The sequence below is a fragment of the Eulemur rufifrons genome, chromosome 30, assembly GCF_041146395.1.
Source record: "Eulemur rufifrons isolate Redbay chromosome 30, OSU_ERuf_1, whole genome shotgun sequence".
NCBI classification, from domain to species: Eukaryota; Metazoa; Chordata; class Mammalia; order Primates; family Lemuridae; genus Eulemur; species Eulemur rufifrons.
In genome coordinates, this window is record NC_091012.1 from 133,613,836 (window position 1) to 133,640,366 (window position 26,531).

The window sequence follows — 26,531 nt, forward strand, 5'->3', positions numbered from 1 at the left end:
TAATCCAAACCCTTTTATCAATACAGAACATAAAGTTCTCAACATGGACTACACATTAGAATCATCTGGGGCACCTGTCAGAAGACCTAAAGACCAATTAAATCATCTGGGGGTGGAATCCAGTCATCAGTGAGTGTCCAAACTCCCAGGTGTTTGTAACATTTAATCAAGGCTGAGAACCTTCAAGCCCGCGGTCCCCACCCTGTGGCCTATTAGGGACCAGGCCCCAGAGCTCCACTGCCCCCACTACCCTGTCCTCCTGAGTCCGTGGAGAAATTGTTTTCTATGAAAGTTAGGAAAGGAGGAGGGGGGCACACAGCAGGAGCTGAGCGGCGGGTTGAGCTAGAGAAACTTCATCTGTCTTTACAGCCACTCCTCATCACTCGCATCACCGCCTGAGCTCCGCCTCCCCCATCCCCTCCTCCACCCCCTTCTGTGGAAAAATTGTCTTCCATGAAACTGGTCCCTGGTGCCACAAAGGTTGGGGACCACTGCTTTAAGCAGATGAGAGTTGGGTGGGTGATAAATTGTACATCTTTGATCTTTCCAACTAAAATCAGGACTGGCTTAAAGACTGTAGGTCTGCAGAGCCATAGAATTTAAAAAGTCTCTAGGTTCTAGTAGTCTTGAATTAGCTGCACAAATGTGCATGTGTGTAAAATATACAATGTTCACAGAAAGTGACATATTTTTCAGCTTCTCTGTGGTCTGATAATAACGCATAGAATTAATGTATTGGGGAAAATAAAATAGGAAATCACAATAGATTCTTCCCATTTTTGACTTCAATTTTAAAATATCTAACCTATTTCAAAATATCTTAAAATCTTATTATTCAAAAGTAGGACCAAATAGCTGAGGGTTTTCTAAAAGAGAGGAGCTTCTTGATAATTAAGACATTCAACATAAGGTAGTCGGGAAGCCTTGGATTATAAAGCTCTGGTAGTACTGATTTCTCAATAGTGAAATTCAGGTGGAACCCCCACTGCAGTCACAGTTGCTGTTTTCCATGATATCCAACCATCAGTCTGGGTGCCAGGAGCAGTCCAATAAGACAAAGGGAAATAACACTATCATCTTTAGTGTCTATTTCTCCTCTTTTCCTCCTAATAATAACACCAACAATATCATAACCATAGTTGCCATGGAAACTATAGACCCATACAAGACACCGTTGAGGTTTTGAGGACTCTACATGTGTGACTGAAAATAAAAAGAGTGAGGATTTTGCAAGTGTGGCCTAAGGAAATGAAACAGCCACTGGGTCTTGTCCTGACTTAAGGGTATCATATACCTTTCTTTTACCAGTACCTTAAAGATATTAATCCACATACAGAAATAAAAACTCATTAGATCCATGACAAAGTGTCAATGGTAGCCTTATAGTAGCACTCATTTAATCCTTGGCATAATCTCCATTGAATGATGGTTAAAATTTCTAATTCCTTCCTTCCTTTCTTCATTGTTTATTTAGTCCTTCAACAAGTATTTGTTGACCATCACTGCATGCTAGAACATATATTAATACCAGATGTTAGACACACAAAGATGAATAAAACACCAGTGTCTTGTTATAGAACTCATTCCACCAAACCAACAAATGTATAAGGGACTTATTTGTACATGTAAATTTGAGTTATACTTTTTAAAAACTGATATATGAAAATCTAAACTTAGATAAATGAGGAAATGATATCACTGGTTTCCAAAAATTTTCATGAAATAATTCACCTCTGGGTTTTTTTTTTTTTCATATAGTGAATTCTCTTAGGACATTTAGGAGTTGATGATATGATCACTTGATTAAGGGATTAGAGGGAGTCTAAAGCAGTAGTTATCAACTCAGGTTGCATACATTTGAATCACTTATGGAGCCTTTAAAACATAATAATATCCAGGCCCCTTTCAAACAATTTAATAATGATTTCTGGAAGTTGGAATTGGGCATCAGTATTTTTAAAGTTTTCAGGATTAATCTAAATATGCATCCAGGGTTGAGAACGACTGCACTAGACCAAGGATTGGCTTACTACAGGCCATAGGCCCAATCTGACCCACTAATTATTTTTGTAAATAAAGTTCTCATGTCCATATGTATTGTCTATGACTGCTTTCATGCAACAATGGCAGAATTGAGTAGTTGGGACAACTACAGAGTTAACTAGTAGTGGCTTGGTTGAGTAGTGTGACAAGGACCATATGGCCCACAAAGCTAAAAATATTTATTATCTGGTTCTTCACAAAAAAAAAAAAAGTTTACCAACCCCTGGTTTGAAGAAAGGAGACATACTGAAAATTTAAAATATCTAGCAATTAACCATCTGCAACTTTTTCAGAAATATAAAGCAACTCTTGAAATAATTCTGACAGTTGGTGGAAAATTTTATTCTATTTAATAAAATTTTATTTACATGCAACTTTTCAGAAGCACACTCTTAAATGGTACACTAGTTGTTAAGCCCTTGACTCTCAGCTTCTCTTGTGTGTAAGAAAGCTATTGTCTACTCAAAGGCTTAGGAATCATAAATTATAATTGAATCCTGTATTCCATAAAGATTGATGGATTTAAACTGTTGCATGGAAAATAGAATGCCAAATTTGCAGATATTATGCTCTCTCTAATATAATCTACTGACATATTCATTAATAATGTCTTATTTAGGCACAAAAATAAAAGAATGGACTTTGTCACTGTGCATAATATGGATCATGACTTCTGAGGAAATGCCTCTTCTACTCTTGTTGGGAATTAGTGAATAAGAATTCACTGTATGTTTACAATAATAAATGCTGCAAAGGTGCAGTTTGGAGCATCCCACCCAACCTTGGTCATCCCCAAAAGATGAAGGTCAGACAGGACACCGGTAAATCAGATAACTTCTACCAATTCACTAAACTCAAAATGTAACAGGTCATTTCATCCTTGTAAATAAGCTGAAAACTGGAGTTTGTTAACATGAAGTTAGAGCCAAGAAATTGAGAAAATGAACTAGAAACAAGCCCACTGATAGCTTCTATTTGGTCCATGATTTGCTCTCTAACTTTCACTTTTTAAGCTGATTTATATGAACTAGTTTCTTTTCATTTCTTAGTTAAGGTACCTTTTAGAAAAATGACTGCTTTACCACTGTTGAATACAAAGAAAAAGGGGCAATGAAACACTGGATTTGTAGATAGAGAAGACATTAGCAAATGACAGTCCAAGGGCCAAATCTGGCTTGTCATCTGTTTTTGTAAATAAATTTTAATCAGCACACAGCTATGCCTGTTTGTTTACATATTGTCTGCAACTGCTTTCAGTACAATAGAGTTGAGTAGTTGCAACAGAGACTGCATGGCCCACAAAGCCAGAAATATTGGCTCTTTGGCCCTTTACAAAAGTTTACTGACTCCTGACATAGAGGGGAAGAGTGGGTGTCTGTTATTACAGTGTGGTATGATGCCATTTATTTTGGTATCAGTCACAGAGCCCAGGGGAAGCTCTGGTTCTCAAACTTTCCCATGACAACCAACTACGTGCTCAAGTTAGAATGCCCTGCCAGTTCTTCTGCACCTATCAACTCCCTGTTCAGCTTCTAAGACCCTTTATACATCTCTTCTGTGTCATTCAAACTCTCCTTATTATGGTGGGATTCATGCCTCTCCCCTCTTCCACCAGTTTGTCTCCAAATGGATCTGAGGCTCTTTTAGAAGTAGGAAGGATTACTATTCATCCATTGCTTACACTACACTTGGCAGGGGCCTTACACAGAGCATTTAATTAGTAATTATGGTTTGATTGATCAACACTATCCAGAGAGACTCATAAGAGCTGTCCCAGGCACCGATGCCTTTGTTTACTTTAGAAAAGGGCACTTGAGTTACCATCATCTGCTATTGTGCATCCTATATGTCAGAAACTGCCTTCAAGCCATCGTCTCCAAAATAGATCTGATAATTATTATTATTATTTTTTTTTAGATCATCATATTTTTATTTATTTTTTTTTCACTTTCCTCTCTTTAATACATTTTTTTTTCCAGTTCTTTTTTTTTTTTTACGGGAAATATTCATGATATATTATTAAGTGAACAGTGCAAGTTAAAAACAATAGTTTCATATTTTTTTCCCCACCCCCCCTTTCCCGAGTCAGCACCTTCAAGTGTTACCACTCCCCAAACGGTGCGCAATGCACTCATTGTGTAGGCATACCCCCATCCCCTCCCCCACCCCCCACCTCAGTCTGATGTCCAATTGGTGTCGTTTCCAGATTTGTATTTAGGTGATGATCAGGGAAACCAATTTTCTGGTGAGTACATGTGATGCTTGTTTTTCCATTCTTGGGATACTTCACTTAATATAATGGGTTCCAACTCTCTCCAGGAGAACCATAGAGATGTTGTATCTTCATCATTCCTTATAGCTGAGTAATATTCCATGGTATACATATACCACAGTTTACTAATCCAATCATGTATTGATGGGCATTTGGGTTGTTTCCACATCTTTGCTATTGTGAATTGTGCTGCTATAAACATTTGGGTACATGTGCCTTTGTTACAGAATGACCTTTTTTCCTTTGGGTATATGCCCAGTAATGGGATTGCTGGGTCAAATGGCAGGTCTACTTGAATCTGTTTAAGATACCTCCATAATGCTTTCCACAGGGGTTGCACTAGTTTGCAGTCCCACCAGCAGTGTATGAGTGTTCCTGTCTCTCCACACCCACGCCAACATGTGTTGTTTTGGGTTTTTTTGATAAAGGCCATTCTCACTGGGGTTAAGTGATATCTCATTGTGGTTTTGATTTGCATTTCCCTGATGATTAGAGATGTTGAACACTTTTTCATATGTTTGTTAGCCATTTTTATATCTTCTTTTGAAAAATTTCTATTCATGTCCTTTGCCCACTTTTTGATAGGGTTGCTTGATTTTTTCTTGCTGATTTTCCTGAGTTCTAAATAGATTCTTGTTATCAGTCCTTTATCTGATGTGTAGTATGCAAAAATTTTTTCCCATTCTGTAGGTGGTCTGTTTATTCTCTGGACTGTTTCTTTGGCTGTGCAGAAGCTTTTTAATTTAATCATGTCCCATTCATTTATTTTTGTTGCTGCTGTGATTGCCTTGGGAGTCTTCTTCATAAATTCTTTGCCTAGGCCAATGTCTGTAAGAGTCTTTCCTACATTTTCTTCTAGAATTCTGATTCTATCACGCCTAAGGTTTAAGTCTGTTATCCACCGTGATTTGATTTTTGTGAGAGGTGAAAGCTGTGGGTCCTGTTTCAGTCTTCTACAAGTGGCTAACCAATTCTCCCAGCACCATTTGTTGAATAGGGATTCTTGTCCCCAGAGTATATTCTTTCCCGCTTTGTCAAAAATTAGGTGACTATATGAGGATGGTTCTATATTTCGATTTTCTGTTGTGTTCCACTGGTCTGTGTCCCTGCACTTGTGCCAATACCAGGCTGTTTTAAGAACCACGGCCTTGTAGTATAGTTTGAAGTCTGGCAAATTAATACCTCCCATTTTGTTTTTGTTGCTTAAAATTGCTTTTGCTATACGGGGTCTTCTTTGATTCCATACAAAGTGTATGATTATTTTCTCTATGTCTGTAAAGAATGATGTTGGTAATTTAATAGGGATTGCATTGAATCTGTAGATCACTTTGGGTAGTATAGACATTTTAACAATGTTGATTCTTCCGATCCACGAGCATGGTATATTTTTCCATCTATTTGCAAGTTCTGCTATTTCTTTTCTCAGTGTTTCATAGTTTTCCTTATAGAGGTCCTTTACCTCTTTAGTTAGATATATACCTAGATATTTTATTTTCTTTGTTGCTATTTTGAAGGGTATTGAGTCTTTAATTTGGTTTTCCGATTGACTGTTATTGGCATATATAAATGCCTCTGATTTGTGTATATTAATTTTGTAGCCTGAGACTTTGCTGTATTCGTTAATCAATTCCAGGAGTCTCTTGGTTGAATCCTGGGGGTTTTCCAGATATAACATCATATCATCAGCAAAAAGTGAGAGTTTGATCTCTTCCTTCCCTATTTGGACTCCCTTGATTCTGCTCTCTTGCCTGATAGCTCTCGCAAGGACTTCCAATACTATGTTGAAAAGTAATGGAGACAATGGGCAGCCCTGTCTGGTTCCAGTTCTAAGTGGGAGTGCTTTCAGTTTTTCCCCATTCAGTATGATGTTGGCTGTGGGTTTGTCATATATGGCTTGTATCATTTTTAGGTAGGTTCCATCAATGCCTATTTTGTTAAGCGTTTTTATCATAAAAGGGTGTTGAATTTTGTCAAATGCTTTTTCTGCATCTAATGAGAGTATCATATGGTTTTTGTTTTTGCTTCTATTTATGTGGTGAATTACATTTATAGATTTACGTATGTTGAACCACCCCTGCATCTCGGGAATGAAGCCCACTTGGTCGTGGTGGATTACTTTTTTGATAAGTACTTGGATTCGATTTGCTAGTATTTTATTGAAAATTTTTGCATCTATATTCATGAGGGAAATTGGTCTGTAGTTCTCTATTTTTGTTGTGTCCTTTCCAGGTTTTGGTATTAATGTTATATTGGCTTGGTAGAACGTGTTGGGGAGAACTCCATCCTTCTCAATATTGGAGAATAGTTTATGTAGGATGGGCACCAGTTCTTCTTTGTATGTATGGTAAAATTCAGGTGTGAACCCATCTGGACCAGGGCTTTTCTTTTTGGGAAGGTTTTTTATTGCTGTTTCAATTATAGGGAAGGAGGTTATTTATCTTTGTAACCCTCATACCTGGTTACATTAAGCATAACGGTACGTATGCTAAAAGAAATAAACTAAACTGATAGCAAATAGATAGATGAAACTGTTGGGGTTCTAAAACAGCCTAAAGACTGTTTTACTTCTCCCAAATGATTTCTATTTTATTAAGAATTTTATGCTTACTAGCACAATATAATCTATCTTAAGTGCTATCATTTCAAGTAGCATTAATGCTGAGAGTTAAGACCAAGTACAACATACAAAAATGTATTTAGTAAACATCTTCTCAAAGATTAAGGAAAATAAACAATACAGGAGAAAGAAGGAAAAAATACAATTTATGCAACTTTTTCAAGTACAGAGAGTCTTGAAACACCAAGCAATAATTCTACGAAACGATAAATGTAAGGAGCTCCTTAAATTATTAATCCATGTGGCTGAAGCACCACCAGAACAATGGGACACAGCCAGCCCTTGATGTGCCATGCCACTCCATTGAGGCTTCATTTTTTGTCTCCTTTTTTTCCCTTTCTGTAATCTGCTAAGATTTGTTTTCTTCAAAGCTTATCAAACACCTCTTGGGTCAAAAAGGTTCAATGCCTAAAGCTCTTGTTAAAACAAATATAGGCAGGGGCTTCTATTATTCTTTTTCTAATAGGATCAACTAAATACCAGAGCGACAGAAAAATAAGGGAATGAGAGGCCAAGGTATTGGTAGTAATTTTTAAAATGAAATGTTTTTTGTCTTAAAAGTAATTTCACCATGTCTGTTCAAGTATTACTTAGTTTGTAATAAGCTTTCAGTAGCTTTTAGCCTACAAATTAAATAATATTTAAATGGCTGTGTATGTGCATACAAACAAATGTACTTAAATAAATATCATTCCAATTTATAGGGCAAAGCTTTCTGTCTTCAAGGTATTTGGCATCCTATATACAATGACATAAGGAATTCCAAGATGACTCAAAAATTTGTTATCCTGTATCCCATGGATATAAGGAACTCCAAAATGCCTACAATCATGAGACTGATAATTCAGTCCTTTTAGGTAATGGAAGACCCATCAGAATGTCACTTCCATGAATTTAGGGACCATACAATGCCTTGGTCATCATTACGTTCACAGTCATTGGCACAGTGCCTGGCATAAAGGGACTCAACTATTGGTTGTATAAATGAATGGAAACCACTGCCCTCTACATCCAAATATCCTTGGGAAGTCAACTCATGAGCTTCTTAGCCCTTCAGGGTGAGTGAGTTTTTAAGATTACCTTTATCTCTAAAGGACCTATCTGGTCATCACTAAAACTCAGGAAAGGAAAACCTCAGTGTAGAACTGCTGAGGATACCTACACACCTGTTCTCCTTTTTGCTACTAAGGGAAATTATATCATTATTTTCCTTTGGAGATTTTTTCAGAATAAGTATAGGTGAACAGGCCCTAAAAATGAGGTGGCCCAAGTGGGGTGAGTGACATTTTAACTGGTGACAGCCTCAAAGATGGGGAAGGTTAGCAAGCTGCTGAGAGCCCCCTAAATGGAGATCAATATTTGAAATGAGAAACTCCAAATGGCCACTTCTAGTCTTCTATTTCAATGGGCTAAAAGAAAACGAGGCCAGGAAGGGAAGGTGGCATTCCAAAGTTCTGTACAAATTTTGCTTGCTGGTTGAGAGCTACCCATTTTTACAATCAAACAGGGTTCCTTCAAAGGCTGGCTTTATGATACAAAATGGTCTTCAATCTTGGGGACTAAGGAAATGCTTCTGATAAACTTAATCTGGTTAAATTGCTGGCACCATTAATTACAAATAGGATACAAAAGATAAACATATCTGTGTCATTTTGCCTTTGAAGGCTCCGACTTCAGCACAGAAAGTCTACATTCTCAGCTTTTGGTCTCAACCTTGGATGCACATTGGAATCACCTGGGTCCCACCCCCAGTGTTTCTGATATAATTGGTCTAGAGTGTGGCCTAGGCATTAGGATTTTTCAAAGTTCCCCCATACGACTCTATGCAGACAAGGAGGGGATTATCAATCATCTCAGTTTGCACAGGACTGAGGGAGTTGCTGGGGTATGATAATTTCAATGCTAGGAGCAGGGAAGTCTTAGGCAGACCAGGACAAGTTAGTCACCCTACCCACTGCTCTCAGGGGTGTGTGTTTGATGTAGAGATCAGGGAGGAGGAGCAATGCATGTATTTTAGCAATAGCAAGGTTGGCTACAGAGCCAATTACCTACTACAGAATCACAGGTGTCTAAAATAGATTTGTGTCAGATGGCATGTTCTCAATTTTATCATGTACAATTTCTTGGAAGGGGCCATACCTCTCATATTTCCTTCTTCTGACTTTTGCAAAGATGATCTTCCTTCTGCATGTGTTCTCTTAATTGGAAAAAGAAATCTTGCATAGCAACTTCCATTAACCTGTGTTTTAGGAAGGTGAGCTCCTTTCTTTCCACTGGGTCAATTGTAATTGATAGGTGCCAATATTTTAGTCAGGAAGATTCTATCATATAACTCCTTCAAGAGTCTGTCTAACATAGGTTTTGACAAACTTCCATAGCAATTAGCTAGTGATAGTGATCCCTCACCCAAATCACTCTCTTTGGGAGAGTCACCAACTAAGAGGTGCATGGTTTCTCTTTGGGAATTAACAGAGAAATTCCAGTAAAGAAAACCCAAATCCCATCACAAAAATTCCTCTTTTATGTTATAAATAATTATTCTTTCAAAAGACATACAGGCAGGGTGCAGTGGCTTATGCCTATAGTCTTAGCACTTTGAGAGGCCAAGGCAGGAGGATCACTTGAGGTCAGGAGTTTGAGACCAGCCTGAGCAAGAGTAAGACCCTCATCTCTACAAAAAATAGAAAAATTTTCCAGGCATGGTGCTGCATGCCTGTAGTCCAACTACTTGGGAGGCTGAGGCAGGAGGATTGCTTGAGCCCAGGAGTTTGAGGTTGCAGTGAGCTATGATGATGCCACCTCACTCTAGCCCAGATGACAAAGCGAGACCCTGTCTCAAAAAAATAAAAATAAAAAAGAAACAAAAAAGGAAAAAAGAAAAAGAGAGACATACAATAGCAAGAAGTTGATTCGAACTCAAACCCAATATGGTGAAACTATGGGGGCTGCAGAAGGTTGAGGACAGAAGGAGGTGGCAGGCCAGGCCAGGTCTTTTCTGACCATTTGCTTAGAGATGAGCTTTGCTGACAAACAGCACCCTGCCCCAGCTACAAAATGTAGACACACCCATAGGAGGTCTCCATTGCATGCACCAGTTCTTCGCAACCATTCAAACAACTTTGCCTTTATATTCATGAGATGAGGAAAATAAGCCCTCCCATATCATTATAAGGTTGCTCTTTTCTAAGCTAGAGTCTTCATTTCTATGAGTATTCTTTTTGAGAGTCATTTCATGATCTGTTCATCTTGGTGTCTTTCCTGTGAGCTTGCTTATGAGCTTTTAGGCTAGAGAGACTGTCCCTAAAATAGCAAAATGAGACAAAAGAATGGGCCCTGCCTTTTGTGACATTAAGCACATCTTTCAGAATGAACAGCACTGAGGTAGTGGCAAGGGTTAGCTGCCATGTCCTGTGTGCTATTTCTGGTTGATGATGCTGCAGCTTTATATATAGATAAATAGACACTCAATTCATGCTCTTCAGCTCATCTACAACATTATTTGATCTTATGTAAAACTGCTAGAGTGTGTCTAAAGTTACTGAGCATGCTGAACCTGAGTTAGCTTCCTGGGCTTCTCACCACACGTCACAGGGTCACATCACTTTGCATAGCAATCAAAGAAAGAGACAGCTTCCCACCATGTATGCTATTTCACGGCCTATAGCATGGCAAGGTGACTTTTAAATTGATCTTGCTCGCACATAAGATAAAGAAGATTTTTTTTTTAAGTTTAAAGGTTTTATAGTACTTTACCTTCAGGTCTGTAGCTTCAGAAAATGGTTGACAAGAAATAGGAAAGGTGGGTGGTCTTTAAGCTGTGACCACCATCTGTGCAGGGTAAATTCTGTCATACCTAAGCAGAGAGAATTTTCTAGATCATGATTCAGGGCAAGGGGCTGGTGTAGGCTGGGCTCCAGGGGAGACAAGCAGCATCGGCCTGGCAGCCTGTCAGTACCACTGAGCATCACCGCCTGTGCTAATGTGGAAGAGCCCCCAGGACAGCAGAAGGATCAGAAAAATAAAAAGAAAGCAGCACAAATAAGAAACAAGGAGAGGAGAGAATCTAATTAAAATGGAGTAACCGAAGAGATAACTTCCATTGTGTTTAAGGATATTTTTAGAAGCACCATGCTAGCATTTTATTCCTGAAAGCACCCACTGCTCTCACCAATATATTACAAATCTCTAGGTGCCTTCTTAAAATTGGGCATTGGCCAATTCTCTCCTGCTCTTGCTTATTATAGGAACAGGATGTGCTGTGTCTGCTACTTGAAATCTCGATCTTTGTTCCCATTCTTTCCATAGAGCCCAAGTCGGGATTTACGATGTCACAGATGCTGTTTAGGTAGGCTTCCATTTTGTTACTTTTTTCCTCATTTGTTCTCATTTGTATTTCTAGGCTACCAAAAGCACAGAATTCAGCCCACTAACACAATGAAAAATGTATATGTATGTTGGCTGGGAAGAGTCCAAATATGATTATACTAGTTCTTCGTGGAGAACATTTTATGAAGAAATGGAAGCGGTAATTAAGTGTTCTTCTCACGTATAGTAATTTAATTAAAAAGACTAAAGTTATTGATTTTTTAAAAACCATTAAAAGGTGCCCATGCTGCTGGTTCCAGGCTGTTGCTGGCAGACCATTCACTCACGGAGTATAATTTTCCATTTCCTCCAGTACAATGAAACCCTTTATTAAATGCTTTCTCACTGTGGACAGATTGGTTTATGGTTGAAGCAAGCAGGGATTTATAATCCCTTGCTGCTATTTGCTTGCCCTTCAATTCAGACTCTGCCAACACCACACAGATTTATCTCCTTAGCTTTGAAAGGATTTTGGATTTGGGGTGATTTTATTTCACAGACTGAAGTAGGCTCAACACAAGGGATTGTGCCAACCAAGTGGAATTTGGAAGGACTGACTAACCTCCGTTTGCTCAATATCATACATAAGACAAGCCAGATAAAGAATGGAAGAAATATTACCGCCAGGCTACTTGAGTGTCCTTACAAAATGGCAGTTGGCTTTCCCCAGAGTGAGTAATCCAAAAGAGAAGTCAAGGAGGAAGCTGCAATGCCAATTATGACCTAGTCTCAGACAGCACACACCATTACTTCTGTCATATACTCTCTGTAAGAAGTGAGTCACTAGGTCGGCCCACACTCGTGGGGATCAGAAATAAGCCCCATTTCTTAAAGAAAAAACATCAAAGAATGCATGGAAATATTATAAACCAACACACACTTGCTTTTCCCTCTACCTGAATTCCACCATCTATAAATATTCAAATATCTCACTCCTCCACTTTATTTAAGGCTTGGTTTAAATGTTACAACTGTAAAGAGGTCTTTCTTAACCCCCTTCCATCTAAAACAGTGCCCAAGTTCCTCTCAACACTATTTCCCTGCTTTACTTTTCTTCAAAGCCTTCCATCATCATTGGACATTATATTCTATATTCATCTATCTCTTTATAGCTGCCTCCTCCACTGGAAAGGAAGCTACATGAAGGCAAGGTATTTTGTGTCTTATTCATCATCATATCTCCAGTGCCTGGAGCACAGTAATTTCTTAATAAATATTCATTATTGAATACATAAACTCATTTATATCCTTATTTAGCAAACATTTTGAAGACCTATTATTTGCAAAAAGACATCAGGACAGAGGGAAAGGGGTTTATAGTGGGAGATAGGATGAAATGATTATTAAAACAAGTTTTCATACTTCTAGAGATTCAAGTAGTGTTTTCCAAAATGAGTTACGCAGAGTACTAATAGGTTGCTCAAAGAAAGAGTTCTAAAGTTAATAAGAAACATTGGTTTAAACAAAGTTAAACATTTTTTTTTATTACTGTACAACGTCTCAAAGCTCTTAATAGGCTAATGTGTCATGTAAATCCCCAAAAGGAGAAGTATAATATACTGGACTTCCAAAACTTGTTTGATTATGAAATTTTCTCTTTTATTGAACCTAGATGGAAGGAGTTAGCTTTGAAGGGCAGAGATGAGTTCTTGAGACAAAAGAGGCAAATTAATCAGAAATATAAATATGGAGCAGTGAGAAGGTTATAGTGACCTGGAAGATGGAGAGTTAGATGGTTCAGCAGCTGAGTGTTCTGAATATTCTACAGAATGTAAAAGACAAGCTTGGCTGCTCAGATTGAGGAAGACAAGAGTGATACTGAGACCTGGAGAGGTGGGAATAATGTCTGCAAAAGCAAGGAAGGAAATAAACTTAAAAGAATAGCAGAGCTACTGCAAGGGGCAAGCAGAGGCCACATGGGATGGATTTGGAGCAGTCCTAGCCAATATATTTTCATGACTTTCTCCACCCTAAAGACCACTGTACATGAATGGAGAAAGAAAATAAAAATGATAACCCAGGTGCTTGAATTGACCTGACAAAGTCCATGTAAGTTCTAGGATAAAAAAATTCTGAAGCTCAAGAAGGAAGCATTGAATGGGTGCATTCAGAGTAAAAATGATTAAAAAGACAAGTGAGACCTAAATCCATCATGAAGAATAAAGAAGAACAAGAGATCAAATGCCAGCATGAAGGTGGGGAATAAGTGAGAGAGAGTTAGAGATACAGTTGATAAAGATACTGGGGTCTAAGGAGGCAAGGCTTGGGTTCAAAGTCATGAATATAGGGCTGTTCTGATTGATGATGAAATCCATCTTGGGAATACACTTGGCTGTAATGGAAGAAAAGTGAAGGTGCTGAAGCAGCAGCTTGCAAATTTCCTTAGGTCCTCATACATCCATCTATTCTCTATGTCCCTCAAGCGCAGGAACCCTGTCTCTCCATCTGTGAGTCCTCAACTTGGAGCCGTGTGCCTGAAACAGAGTATGTGATGGGTGAATGGATGAAAGCCTGCATGGATGAACAGGTAACAATGCAGGGGTTCAAGTTGCCCAGGGTGTTGACAGGACAGTGGTGAAGGCAAACACAGGGCCCTGTGAAAATGTGACAGATGAAGTGCATCCAGCCCTGTCCAAGTTGTGAAATCTTCATTTAGAGAGCCATGTAGAAAAGCTCTGAGCCATTTTCATATCAGTGTGTTCTGAGTGCTGATGTCTTGACTTAACGGACTATATTCCTGACAGAACTCCTAGCCCATTTATCCATTGCCTTCTTTATTTCTATTCTCCTTCCCATGGAAACCTATATGACATCTGCTGAATCTTTAGCCTTAAGAACTACAATGGTCTCTTGACTGCCCCAAGCCCTGCCCTAGACTGGTAACCCTCCCATCCTGGGAACACTGACCAAACAAAGAAAAGGTTGAATCACAGAAAGGTTTATGCTTAATAGCAGGGCTCTGGAATAAATGCTGATGAGAAAATCATAAATTGGGAAATCACACACAGCATGTATCAAATCTTATATGCCAGTATTACTAACTGTAAGTGAAACTTCATGCCATTTGGAAACCAACAAGCACTTCTTAGGCTTTAGTGGATATAAGAATTATGTGAATACCCAACTCTCAGAATCCAATTCAGTGGTATTTGAAGGAGTCTGGTCAACTGTATTTTAACAAGCACCCTCAGTGATTGTCATGCAGGTGGTTTCAGATGTTTTAAGAAATGTCACCCTGAGTTTTTTGCCAATGGATTTTGGTATTGAAGAGTCTTAGTGACAGCAATCTAGACCAGAAGGAGGGACTTGTCATAAAGCTCATTAGCACAACAAGAACACTGGATTTTTTCTGGGATAATATATTTTTTGGAGGGGACTTGGTGTGTTGAGATTGAGGAGGCAGAAGCAGAAGCCCAGTCACACCACGAGGTGTCTCTGTCCATGAGGTGATTACCACTGTGCTGCAACCTACTCCTTTGATTATAGCTAGTGATGCCTCTGAGGGGCACTTGGAGAGAGGCCTAGGGAGTTTTCTGGATTGGTGATAGAGGACAGGTGAAAAGCAGCTTTATAGTACCCAGGACATAGCCACACCCCAGAAAAGTAGCTCCTGGCACTTGTAAAGTGTGTTTTGTATCAGATAAAATGAACCATGTATATGCAAAGTAAAATTAACTGTGAGCATCTTATTGTGAACGCCAAGGGGAAATTGCCCAAACTGCTAATGACACAAAATGCTGCATAAAAAGCAGAAATCTACAGCTCTTTCCCAAGGAATTTGCTCTGCTATTGTCTGGGCTCCAGCAGCGCAAGAGGACGGAAAGCACCTCTGGGCACACTCACCAGCTGTTAAGAATCCACACCAGGGCCCTGTTCAGCACTTACACTTCTTTTTCTCCCAGAAGCTCATAAAGCACCTGGACTGACCCTTCTCCCTCACCTCCTAAAAAGACAAAAACACTGTCACCAGCTTAGCCATTAGCAGGGACATGATCAATTATTTGATTTTCTTTAGAGCTGATTTATATATGTCGGTGAGAGGAATTAGCATCCGTGTCATGTCATGTGTGAATCTCATTCGCTTTCAACCTCTCACCATGAGCAAACCCCTCCAGCATCCATTCACAAAGTCACGAAGTTCCCAGCATCCTTGAAGTTTGCCCCAATTCTCCTGCAACCAAAATCTTGAAGACACGGGCCTTTTTTTTTTTTTTTGACAGGAACTATATTTCTCTGTGAACACAAAGATAGGAAAACAGGGAAGCCCTCCTCTGGGGAGAAGGTTTTAAATTGTAATCAAATCTTCTCCTGGTCTCAGACACAAAAGCCCAGAACTAGCCATAGTGATCTGCAATGGCCTCCTCCTTTATCTAAGAGGCAGACAGTAATTGATTTGACCTGCTTTATGGGGACAATCTCCCAGGCATGACTGAGTGCTAATTGCTACTAATGAGGTGGCATTTTAAACTTGCTGTGGTATTGAGCTTCCTGTCCTCTTTCCTCCAAGCAGTCCTGCCACTGGGTTGCAAGTAAAGCTTCCAGCAAGCCCTCACCCATAACAAGCTCCACTTCCTCAGCTGCTGAGGGTTGTGTTAAGAAGGGCAAATTCCATTGCCTTTCAAAAGGGTGATCTGGCTGAATGAGCAGCATCTAAAGATGCACTGAGGCAATACGGCTTTTGAGGAAAAGAACTCTAAATGTTACAGGATCACTGACAATTACTTTCCTAATGACTTCTACTGGTTCAGCCCATTTCCCAACATCTATCTTTCTCACCCAGAGGAAAACTCACAAGCCCCAATCCATGAAAGAATGTTTTCTTGCTAACGGTTTCTTCCGGGATTCTTAAGTGTTGCATCAAGTCTCAAAATTAACATATGGTGCCATTTTTTAAATTATGATCGTCAAATTAATTTTAGTTCTAGAAAAGCAAAAATACAAACACCTTGATAGGTTATGGAATAAAAGACACCTTAGGGGTCATCAAATGTTTCTGTAAAAGACAAGATAGTAAATATTTTAGTCTTTGGGGGCCATATGGTCTCTGTCACCCCGTTGCCATAGTGTGAAGGCAGCCATATACAGACAATTCGTATAGGTATGGCTGTGTTCCAGTAAAATTGTATTTACAAAAACATTTGTCCAGTTGGATTTGGCCTGTGGGCCATCATTTGCCAACTCCTAATCTTGAGTAAGCTTTTCAAAATACATCAAATCTGAATCTATACAAAATTATCATAATCACAAAATGGCCCAAGAGGCCTGAAATCCCCTATAATTACTAATTTTAATTGATATATTGAAGGTACCATGAGAACCACATTTTGTATCTATAAACCTAAATTTCCTCACTTGTAAAATAAGTGGCTGGACTTTATTATCCCTAGATTTGTTTCCAGGTCTAACATGTATAACTCTCTCCAATTCTACTATCTCAAAGTTCTGACCATAGATGTTAACCTTACAAATTATTTCAGAGTTGACCACACAGATGCTTTGCATTCCTCAGTTCTAATTTTTTTTTATTATGCACCAATAACACTAAAGCATTTTCTAAGAGCCATGACCACTGTGGATAAACGCAAATGTGAGTACCATCATGACCTATGTTGCAGAGAATTTCACAGAACAACCTCAACTCCAAACTAGGAATTCATTCCTACATACCCCTTGCCAACACACACATTCCTGTCTTCCAGTTTCTCTCCTCCATGAATCCCTTCCAAGACTATTTCCACTTTTATGCTACATCTTTCAACTGCCCTGCCTTCTTCTCTAGGTAATAATTCAACACATTTGTTGAATATTTCTATACAAGTGGAATTGTTCTTGAATGTGTGTGTGTGTTTTTTTTATCTTGTGCTTTTGGCAAAAACAATTTAAACCCTTTTTCTAAATTTCTGTGGATGTGGACATATTATATGCACAACCTACTTGGAGACAAAAACTAGAGTATAATTGAGATGCAGGTGCGCAATTGTTTTATGTTAACGTAGAAGAAAAAGATATAATGGCTTGGAAATGAATGCCTTGGGTAATGCTCCTGTTGAGTATAGTAAAGGAACTGTGTGATGTAATTAAGATTGTGTGGTTTAGGTTACTTTAAATTTCTGGCTTAATGTTAGTGTTTTAGCTATCTACACTGGAAAATTCCTGGGACTATGGTAAAGTAGGTTTGTCTGGGAATCATAGAATTCTTGCTATTATTGTTAGCACGAATTACCCCACAGTATATCTGCCTTGCATTGGGCAAGGATAAGTCCCTCTTGTGGAAGTTTGGGAGCTTTCATTAGTACTACTGGTCGTACAAATGAGGAACAGAGTGTGATGGGATTTCTGGAAAAAAAAAAATGAGATTGAGGATTCAAAATCAACAAAAGAGCCCCAGAAACTAGAAAATAAACAATACAGTAAACCCAAGAAAATAGAAGGGAAAAATAACAAAGATAGCACAAAAATTCAGAAAATAAAAAATAAAGAAGTCATAGAGAGATTCAACAAAAGCCTAGTTTTATAAAGAAATTAACAAAATAAGCCTCTAGCAAAACTGATAAATGGATATAGAATATGCCCATAGACACTGATATCATATAACCAAAGATATAGTATTTATAAAAATCATAAAGAGTATGTCGGAAATAAAAGAAAAAAAATCATAAAGAATTCAATGAATGAATTCATGCTAATAAATATAGATGGAATGAAAAATTTCTAGAACAATATAAATTATTGTAGCACAAACTGCCAGTGCTCATCAATATCTGTGTTCTCCTCTTCTTCCTGGGCACACAGCTGGACTCTCAGACTCCCTTACATTTAGATGTGGCCAGTGATCTAGTCTAGCCAATGAACTGGCCCATAAAAACCAACCAAGGGAGAGGGCGGAGGAGTGGAGGGGCAAAAACCTACCTATTGGGTACAATTAACACTATTTGGGTGATGGGCATACCTATAGCCGGGACTCAAGCATTACAGAAATGATTCATGTAACTTAAAACATTTGTACCCCCTTAATATTTTGAAATTAAAAAAAAAATTTTCCTAACATGATTCTCACACTCTTTTATCATCTGTGGACTGAATATAAAGGACACTAAGGGCCTGGAACAAGATGAAACTACAATATAAAAGGAGTCTCCGTCCCCAAGTGACCATGTACAATTAGAGGTAACCTTCAACTCATGGGCACTACTAACCCACATTGGACTATAATGTGCATAAAAAATAAACTTTTATTATGTTAAGCCACTGGGATTTGGAGATTATTTGGCACAGCAGTTAGCCTACTTTGACTAATACATTAAATATAAAATTGACTCAAGAAGAAACACAAAACCTGAATAAACAATAACCATTGAAGAAATCAAATAAGTAATCAAAAATCTCCCTCTTGCTTTACAGGATATTAGGTGAAATGATGGTTATAGGTCAAATTTACACAATTTTCAAGGACTATATCAGACCTATCCTCTCTATCTACCTATCTGTCTATCTATCTATATAGAGAGAGCACTTCAGATGCTAGTAAGAAAACTGCCAAACTCATTTTACAATTTAGTATGAACTTAATATCAAATCCAGTCAAAGACAGTACAAGAAAAAAAAGGACAAATGCAGATGCACATAGATTTTTTTTAAAAGAGTTCTACATAAAATATCGATAAGTAAAATCCAACAGTGGTTTTTTAAATTTGACACATCAAATTTAGTAGAGGTTGTTTACACTCAGGAATGCAAAACTGATAAAACATCAGAAAAATACATTGATCCAATCTACCACATAAATGAGTTACATGAGAAAAGCCATTTAACTCTCTCAATAGCAACGAAAAGAAAATACTTGATAAAATTCAACACCCATCCAAGATAAAATTCTTAGAAAAATTGAAAAAAGAGGACCTCTATTAACATCAAAAATAATCTTTTAACAAGCCTAGAAGCTTTAAGAGCAAGCGTGTGCTTTGCCATGTTTTCTGTCCCTATACCATCATGATATAAAATGTTCCAGATTGAAGTTGGTCCCAGGTTAAGAATAAGGTGGAGCAAAATTCCCAGGCAACTTTCAATCAACATGCAGCAAAAGCAAGAAACAAACTTTCATTGTTTTATGCCTCTAAATTTGGGGGATATTTTTACCATAGCAAAATCCGGATTAACACACTATATCAGTGTCATGCTGTGATTTAGCAGTTGTTATTAATAGTTTACTATCATAATACTGATTATCCCTATTAACTGTGGATATGTTGCAAGTATTTCATCACTATGAATGATGTAAAGTTCCTTTAGAATCAGAACATAATCTGTCTAGTTCACCATTGTATCTCCAGAGTTTGGAATAATTTTCCCTTCTGTTCTAATTAGAGAGACTACACAATTATCCCTGAACAAAGTTATGCTTGCTTTCTTACATTTAAATGTTTTTTTTGAGTGGGGTAAAAAGGAATGGAGATAAAACCATTGACCTGAAAATTGAACATAACCCTGAGTTCAACAATCTGAACAGGTGGAAAAAAAGATTGAAGACAGCTGAGACACTCTGTCCAGATGGTATACAACCCAGCTGCTGTACCAGATTCAGCACTTTAAATGCCAATATCATATCTCAAGCAGGATGAGTATTTAAAGGAGAAGATTTTAGCTTGATGTGCCCATTTTTAAATTATCTTTGGGTATCCTGTTCACATTCACATAAATGATACGTTGTTTCATGGTAAACATATAACAATGGAAATTGTTACCACACACATAGTCTCTTTTGGGAATGTGAAGGGGAAAGATAAATATTTGAGAGCCTGCTATGAATAGGTACTTCCAAATATTCTATCTTTCATAAATGTTTTAATTGATATAAAACATGTACATAGAAAATTGCTTAACTTATGAGAGTACAGCTCTATGAATTGTCACAAGCCAAATATGCCTGTGTAATAAATAAGCACCTAGATCAAGAAACAGAACATGACCAGCACCCTTGAAGACCCCCCTCCATCTTGTACCCATTTCTAATTTCTTTTATCCTAAGGGTAACCACTATCCTGATTTCCAAAACAATAGATTTATTTTGCCTGTTTTTTAAGTTTATGTAAATTAAATTAGAAAATATGTACTCTTCTGTGTCTGTCTTTTTTTTCTTTCATCATTATGCTTCTAAGATCCATCCATATTATTGGACATAGTTGTAGTTTGTTCATTCTCATTGCACATAGTATTCCATGGTGTGAAAATACCACAATGTATTTACCTATCCTAACTGAGCAAGCTAATGGGCATTTGGGAAATTTGGAGTTTGGGGATGTTATGAATTGTGCTGCTATGAACATTCCTGTATATATATTTTGAGCACATATGAATGCATCTTTTAGGTATATAGCAATGCTATTACTGGGTCAAAAGAATTGCATGTGCTCAGTTATAGAAAATGCCAATAAACAATTTTTCAAAGTGGGCATGTGACATCGCAAAAATGGCCACAAGTTTCCACCCCTTCTGTATCCATACACCTTTACAATGTGACTTTGCAGCTCCTCCCATCAAGAGGTGGTGTCTGTATCCCCCACCCTTGAATCTGGCATTCTGATTTTCTCTGGGTAGCTCTCTTGGAACCCTAGTCAACCTCCATGTAAACAAGCTCAAGTTAGCATGACAAGAAGCAGGTGGCTGTGTCAACTCTCTTAACCCAACCAACAGCTTGCCAGCCACCAAACATATGAGTGAGGCTATCCTACACAAACCTGCCCCAGCTGACCTTCCAGGCGATGGCAGATGCACAAGTAAGCCCAGCCAATATCCCTTAAGCCTGGTCCAAATCAATACTTCTCAACTAAACTTAGACATCTGAATAATGATAAATGGTGATTTTTTACACTAAGTCACACAGCCATAGACAATGGTTATATATTTCATTATTTTGGCAACAGTGCTATGAGGTAGGCATTGTTGACTTTCTTATATTGATGAGGAAACTCAGGTTCATGGAAGATAGACTTGCTCCAGAATACCCAGCTAGCAAGAGTTGGAGCCAGGAATCAAATCCTACCTGATCCCAAAGCCTCTTTTCTCCTATATCAAACCATTCATAAAGTAAACAGCACACAAACAAATTTTAGAACTCTCACCTTCTACACGACCTCAAAACCGCCTGAGCCAAAGCTCAATTATGCTGCTCAGTAACCAACATTGGGGAGTGCTATTATTTGAGCCTCAACCCCTTATTCTAGCCCAGAAGCTGGGTATCTGACTAGACAACACTTAGAACAAAAAAATCCCCTAAAGGGCAAGCATTTTTTTTTTACTTTTTTTTTTTTTTCTCTTAGCACCACTCAATGAGGGCAGGCATTTTTTGATGTCACACATTTTGGAATTTTATTTATAGATATTTATCCATGTTCTTCACTCCAATAGAATTTTTCACATTTAGGTTGACTCGATTTCATTATACTTGATATTTACATATCTCTTGACCTTTAACATTAATCTTTTATCACATTTCTGAGTACAAAGAACTTTCTCTGGGTTGATGCCAGTACCATGTACACATGAAGAGGATGTGAAAGGGGTCAGGCTGGAAGAATCAACGTTAGGTACACCCAAAGGGTTTCAGATCTTATGAAGTAGGAGACCAAGAATTTATCATCCTTGAAATCAAGTGATATGTGGGTATAAATTTTGGGCAAATTTTGTACAGAATAATTGACAAAGGATTGGCAGAGAGCACAGAGAGGTGCTCCCATTCTCAAATATTTCTGTCCTAGTAGTGTCCTCCTTCCCAAATACCATATACTAGAAAAATACAAGCTTTGGTTATGAGGAGTCTCGAGTTAAAATTCTAGCAAAGGTCACTTAGCTTCTCTAAGGTGAAGTTTATTTACGTACAATGCATCCCTTGTTGTGTAGTAAGGATCAGGGGATATATATATATATATATATATATATAAACACATATGTATATATACATATATATGTCACCTAGAAAATGTCTGACAATGGAGCAGACACTTATAAATGATAACTATTCATATTGTTGCATTATTTTTATCGTTGATATTTTTTTGTACAGCAACAATTGACATACCACAGCATTATTTTTTTTTCTCAAGCCCCAACAAACTTATTCTGGAAGAAGCTTTCCAGAATGTAGGTGACTGCCCATCTCAATAAGTCATTAAATATCTTTATTCTGAGCATTGCAAAAAAAAAAAAATACAAAATAAATGTGAAGCATAATTTCCCTTTTCTAACAGGAAAGACAAAACAATTACCCAAAAGAGTCTCATAATAGGCAGGAGGTGCTGTGTGTCACAAAAGAAGAACAAGTAGAAATTTGCAGAGAGGAAGAATGGAATCTGGATGAAAAGAAGTGGTATAATTGGTGAGAAGGTAACTCCAGACGGAAATAGTAGAATGCATAAAGTTTGAGTGTTGGAAGAGGGAGAGGTATTCTCAGGAAACAATGACTAGTAGGGATTGGAGTCATGGGAAAAACAGTTGGAATGTAAGACCGTGGAGCTAGGAGAAGGCATCTGGGCTACATTCAGGAGGTGATGACAGATTTTAGGTAGACAGGTTTAGGAAGGTAAACCTGACCAAAATGAGCAGATTGGAGTAATCAGAAGCAAAGAGGCCAGAAATCGTTGCAATGTCTGATTGTAGAGAAAAGCCTTATTAGTAGATTTCAGATTAATACCCAATATTAATGCCATACTCTGACTTAGCAGTTGTTAGTTTACTCTCATGATATATTGATTATCCTTATTAACTGTGGTTATGTTGCAAGTTGTTTGTCACTATGAAAGATGTAAAGGTCTTTTAGAATAGGGACAAAATATGTCTAGTTCACCATTGTTATCTCTAGAGTTTGGAATGATTTTCCACTCTGGTATAAATTAGAATACATAGTCATTCCTGCAATAAAGTTATGTAGAGTCAGTGTGGGACAGTTGCCATAGAAAGGGGGAAATATATAAGGAAGGCCTTTTGAAGATAGAATTGACTAGACTTGGCCACTGAGGCAAAGGAGAAAAGTCAAATATGACACCGACTAGGTGAACAGTGGAGTCACCAACAGAAGCCAGAAAATCAGGCAGGCTCAGCTTGTCTGGGGAAAGGATGATGAGATTCTTGTGGCCAAATTGAGGTTTAGGACCATACTAGTGGGGATGTTCTTACATCTTCTTGGAAATTCAGGACTTGAATCAGGAAAAAGTTGTGTGCTAGAGAGAGGAATTGGGTGTCATCCAAACATGAAGCTCACATGATCTTACATCGTGGAAACTAAATATTCTGTGTCATCTCAGAAAGTGGGAAAAGAGGAAGTGAAGTTTTAATAGGCTTGTAGCAATTTATAGCACTAAAATGAGAATGGCATATATATCTGTGAGTTGTCTAGGAAAAACACATTGGTGAACAGCAATGAGAAAAATTATTCTGGGAATCTGTCCAGGAGCACAAATCCTTCTTGCTTGTTGCTTCAGGCTTTAAACCTCTTTCCCAATGTTGGGGCAGCTCCCAGTTCCTGCCTAGTTCCTCTCTTTAGCCCTGGCTTCAAAGCCTGGCTCAGTTTTCCAAATTTTCCCCTTCATAGAGTTTCAAAATGAAGCTTACATTCTCCTTTATTTATTTATTTTTTTAGTCTAAGTTTTCCTATTGCAGGCATAGGAATAAATACGAAATGGTGAGTAAGTTACAGACTTAACATAAAATATTTAAAATGATGATATTCATTACCCCTGGTCTTTATGCAAATATCAGGCAATGGTGTGCTGGAGCTGGCTTGTACTGGCTCACAAGAGCTGATTGTTTAATTTTCGGAAATTCTGCAAGCTGCTGGTTAAACATAGCTATTATTAAAAATTAAATAATGTAAAATTACACCAAATAAGTTATCAAAAACAAAGGTAATATTCAAAAGCATCACCTCCTAATTATTTTACTATTATATATGTGCTAGAGGTAATTTGCCTCTATTGCATCTGTGTGGTGGAAACACTATATAATGGTATGTTACTGTGCATGGCTTTCCAACTCTGCATACAATGACATCATATTGGTGGCTTGAAACTGGTCATCGGGGGAGAATTTACTATAAATCAGACCTTTTAAATTTTCCCTTGAAGAATCAATTGTTAAACATCTACCAGTAAGCTACTGCTGTCAGGCATGTGTAATGCCATTGAAAAAGCAAAATATCATGGGTTGAAGCATCAGGTTGAAGTCCCAGTTCCATTCCTTGCTGACAGAGCAACTTTGAGCAGGTCACTAAATGTCTCTTGAGTCCTTGCAAAAGGGCATATTGATACTCTTCTCCCAGGATGTTGTATGTTGAAAACCCTACTCACATAGTCACATGGAATCCAATCTTTATCTCTTGTCTTGGGAATTAGTCTGCCTAACTGTGTCTGGGTGGGACAGTTCACCAACTTTTGCCTAATGCAGCCCAGATACATTTGGGTTGTAACTACTATGAGGTTTGGTGGGATGTTTGATCCTTCTAGAGTCAGCACCTAACCTTCTCCCTGGTAGCATATGCAGTCAGGAATGCTACCATACTCCAATTACAGGGGAGGATGATAGCCTAGATCAGACTGACAATGTTCAGGTATAACTAATACTCTCTCGTTTTCCTCCTTGTCCTAGGAGAGAGCTTCCCTAAAATCTGTCATGAAAACATTACAATATCAAAATACTTTAAAATACAGTTTCATGAATATGCATGATTTCAAACAAGGAGAAAAGTGTGTGCATGTGTGTGTATGTGTGAGTGTGTGTACAATGTGTGGTTTTCAGATACTATCATATGTAAGATAGAGTCATTTTTATAACTCTTCTTAGAGTTAAAAGCTAAAAGAAATCTTGAAGATGGAATTTTTAAAAAACAAATATATATTGAAAGAGTGTAAAAACTGATTTGTATCCTACATGATGACATTTGGTCAAATCATCTGTAAAATTTATTTTGATGCGTTTCAGAGCCCATGTTTTGAGCCTGAAAAATACATTGAAGTGATTTGTGTCAGCTTGTATGATTGGGTGGTTGGCCTAGTTAATTTTAGCACCTGTTTCAGTCATCAGTTCTTAATAGCTCCCATTTGAAGAGAAAACAATCTCTAGAATCCTATCTTCCTTTCAAAGACCAAAAGATGTTTTGTTTTTATTTAGATATCAATATACCTTTCTGTTTCTTGAATATTCTTGTTAGGAAGTCAGATTCTCCATGTTTGTCTGTTCATGTAATCCATCACTGTTTATGGAACGAAAATAACTTTTTCTTATTAAAAACAAAACAAACATGAAAGATGAATGTATCCTACAACTTCCAAACATTCAGGGAACATTTAAGAATGCAGATCTTGAGTTAGCATATTGTTAATTTCAGATTCCTAAAATTTTGTATATTATCACATTGAATGCCCCAATTCTAGGCATTTAGGATGGAGACAAGTGTATAAAAGTTGAAGAAAATGATATGATTGACTCAATTACAATATCACAAAAAGATTGAAAACTAAAGGCCAATTAATTACATACTATGTTAAAGAACAATACCAGGTGACAGATATGGTAGAATCCCAGGATGAGCTGTAACCACCTAAGGTAAAGTTAAGGGTACTGAAAACAAATACATCTACATGAAGTTCCAGGGAGAGTTTCAAAGTATACATATACAGAAATGAATGTGGAGATTGCAAAACCATAGATAGAGCATCAGTAACCAGAGCTATGAAATGTGTCTTAGAGTCATGATACTTCAGAAAGTGGGCTATAATTAAAATTGAAAACCTAACGTTAATTTTAGCACTCACCTCAACCAGATAATTTAAGATACTGGCCACATACTTGGATTCTTCTTAGGTGATCAACATGCATTTAAATGCATGAGTTTATGTGTGAATATGTGAAAGATCCTAAAATCAGCATCCTCTCAGTCTCTTTGTGGCATTTATGTATTCGTGTTTTCAGGAAACATTTTATTGAGTGCCTTATATATGTGAAACATAGGAGATAATGCAAGGAAAAAGAATAAGGTCTACCCCACAAGGAGTTACATTTACTCTGGGAGAAATGTTAACTTAAACTAGTAACTGTGATGTAAGGTAAAAATAGAGTTACATAAAAAGTCCTGTAAGAGTATCTATCTACCTTTAAATTCTAATGAAGGAATTGAGTGCATTTTTTTTACGAATATTGGAAAGATTTTTTAAAAGCTCTCTCAACTAAGCCTTGAAATTCACGTTG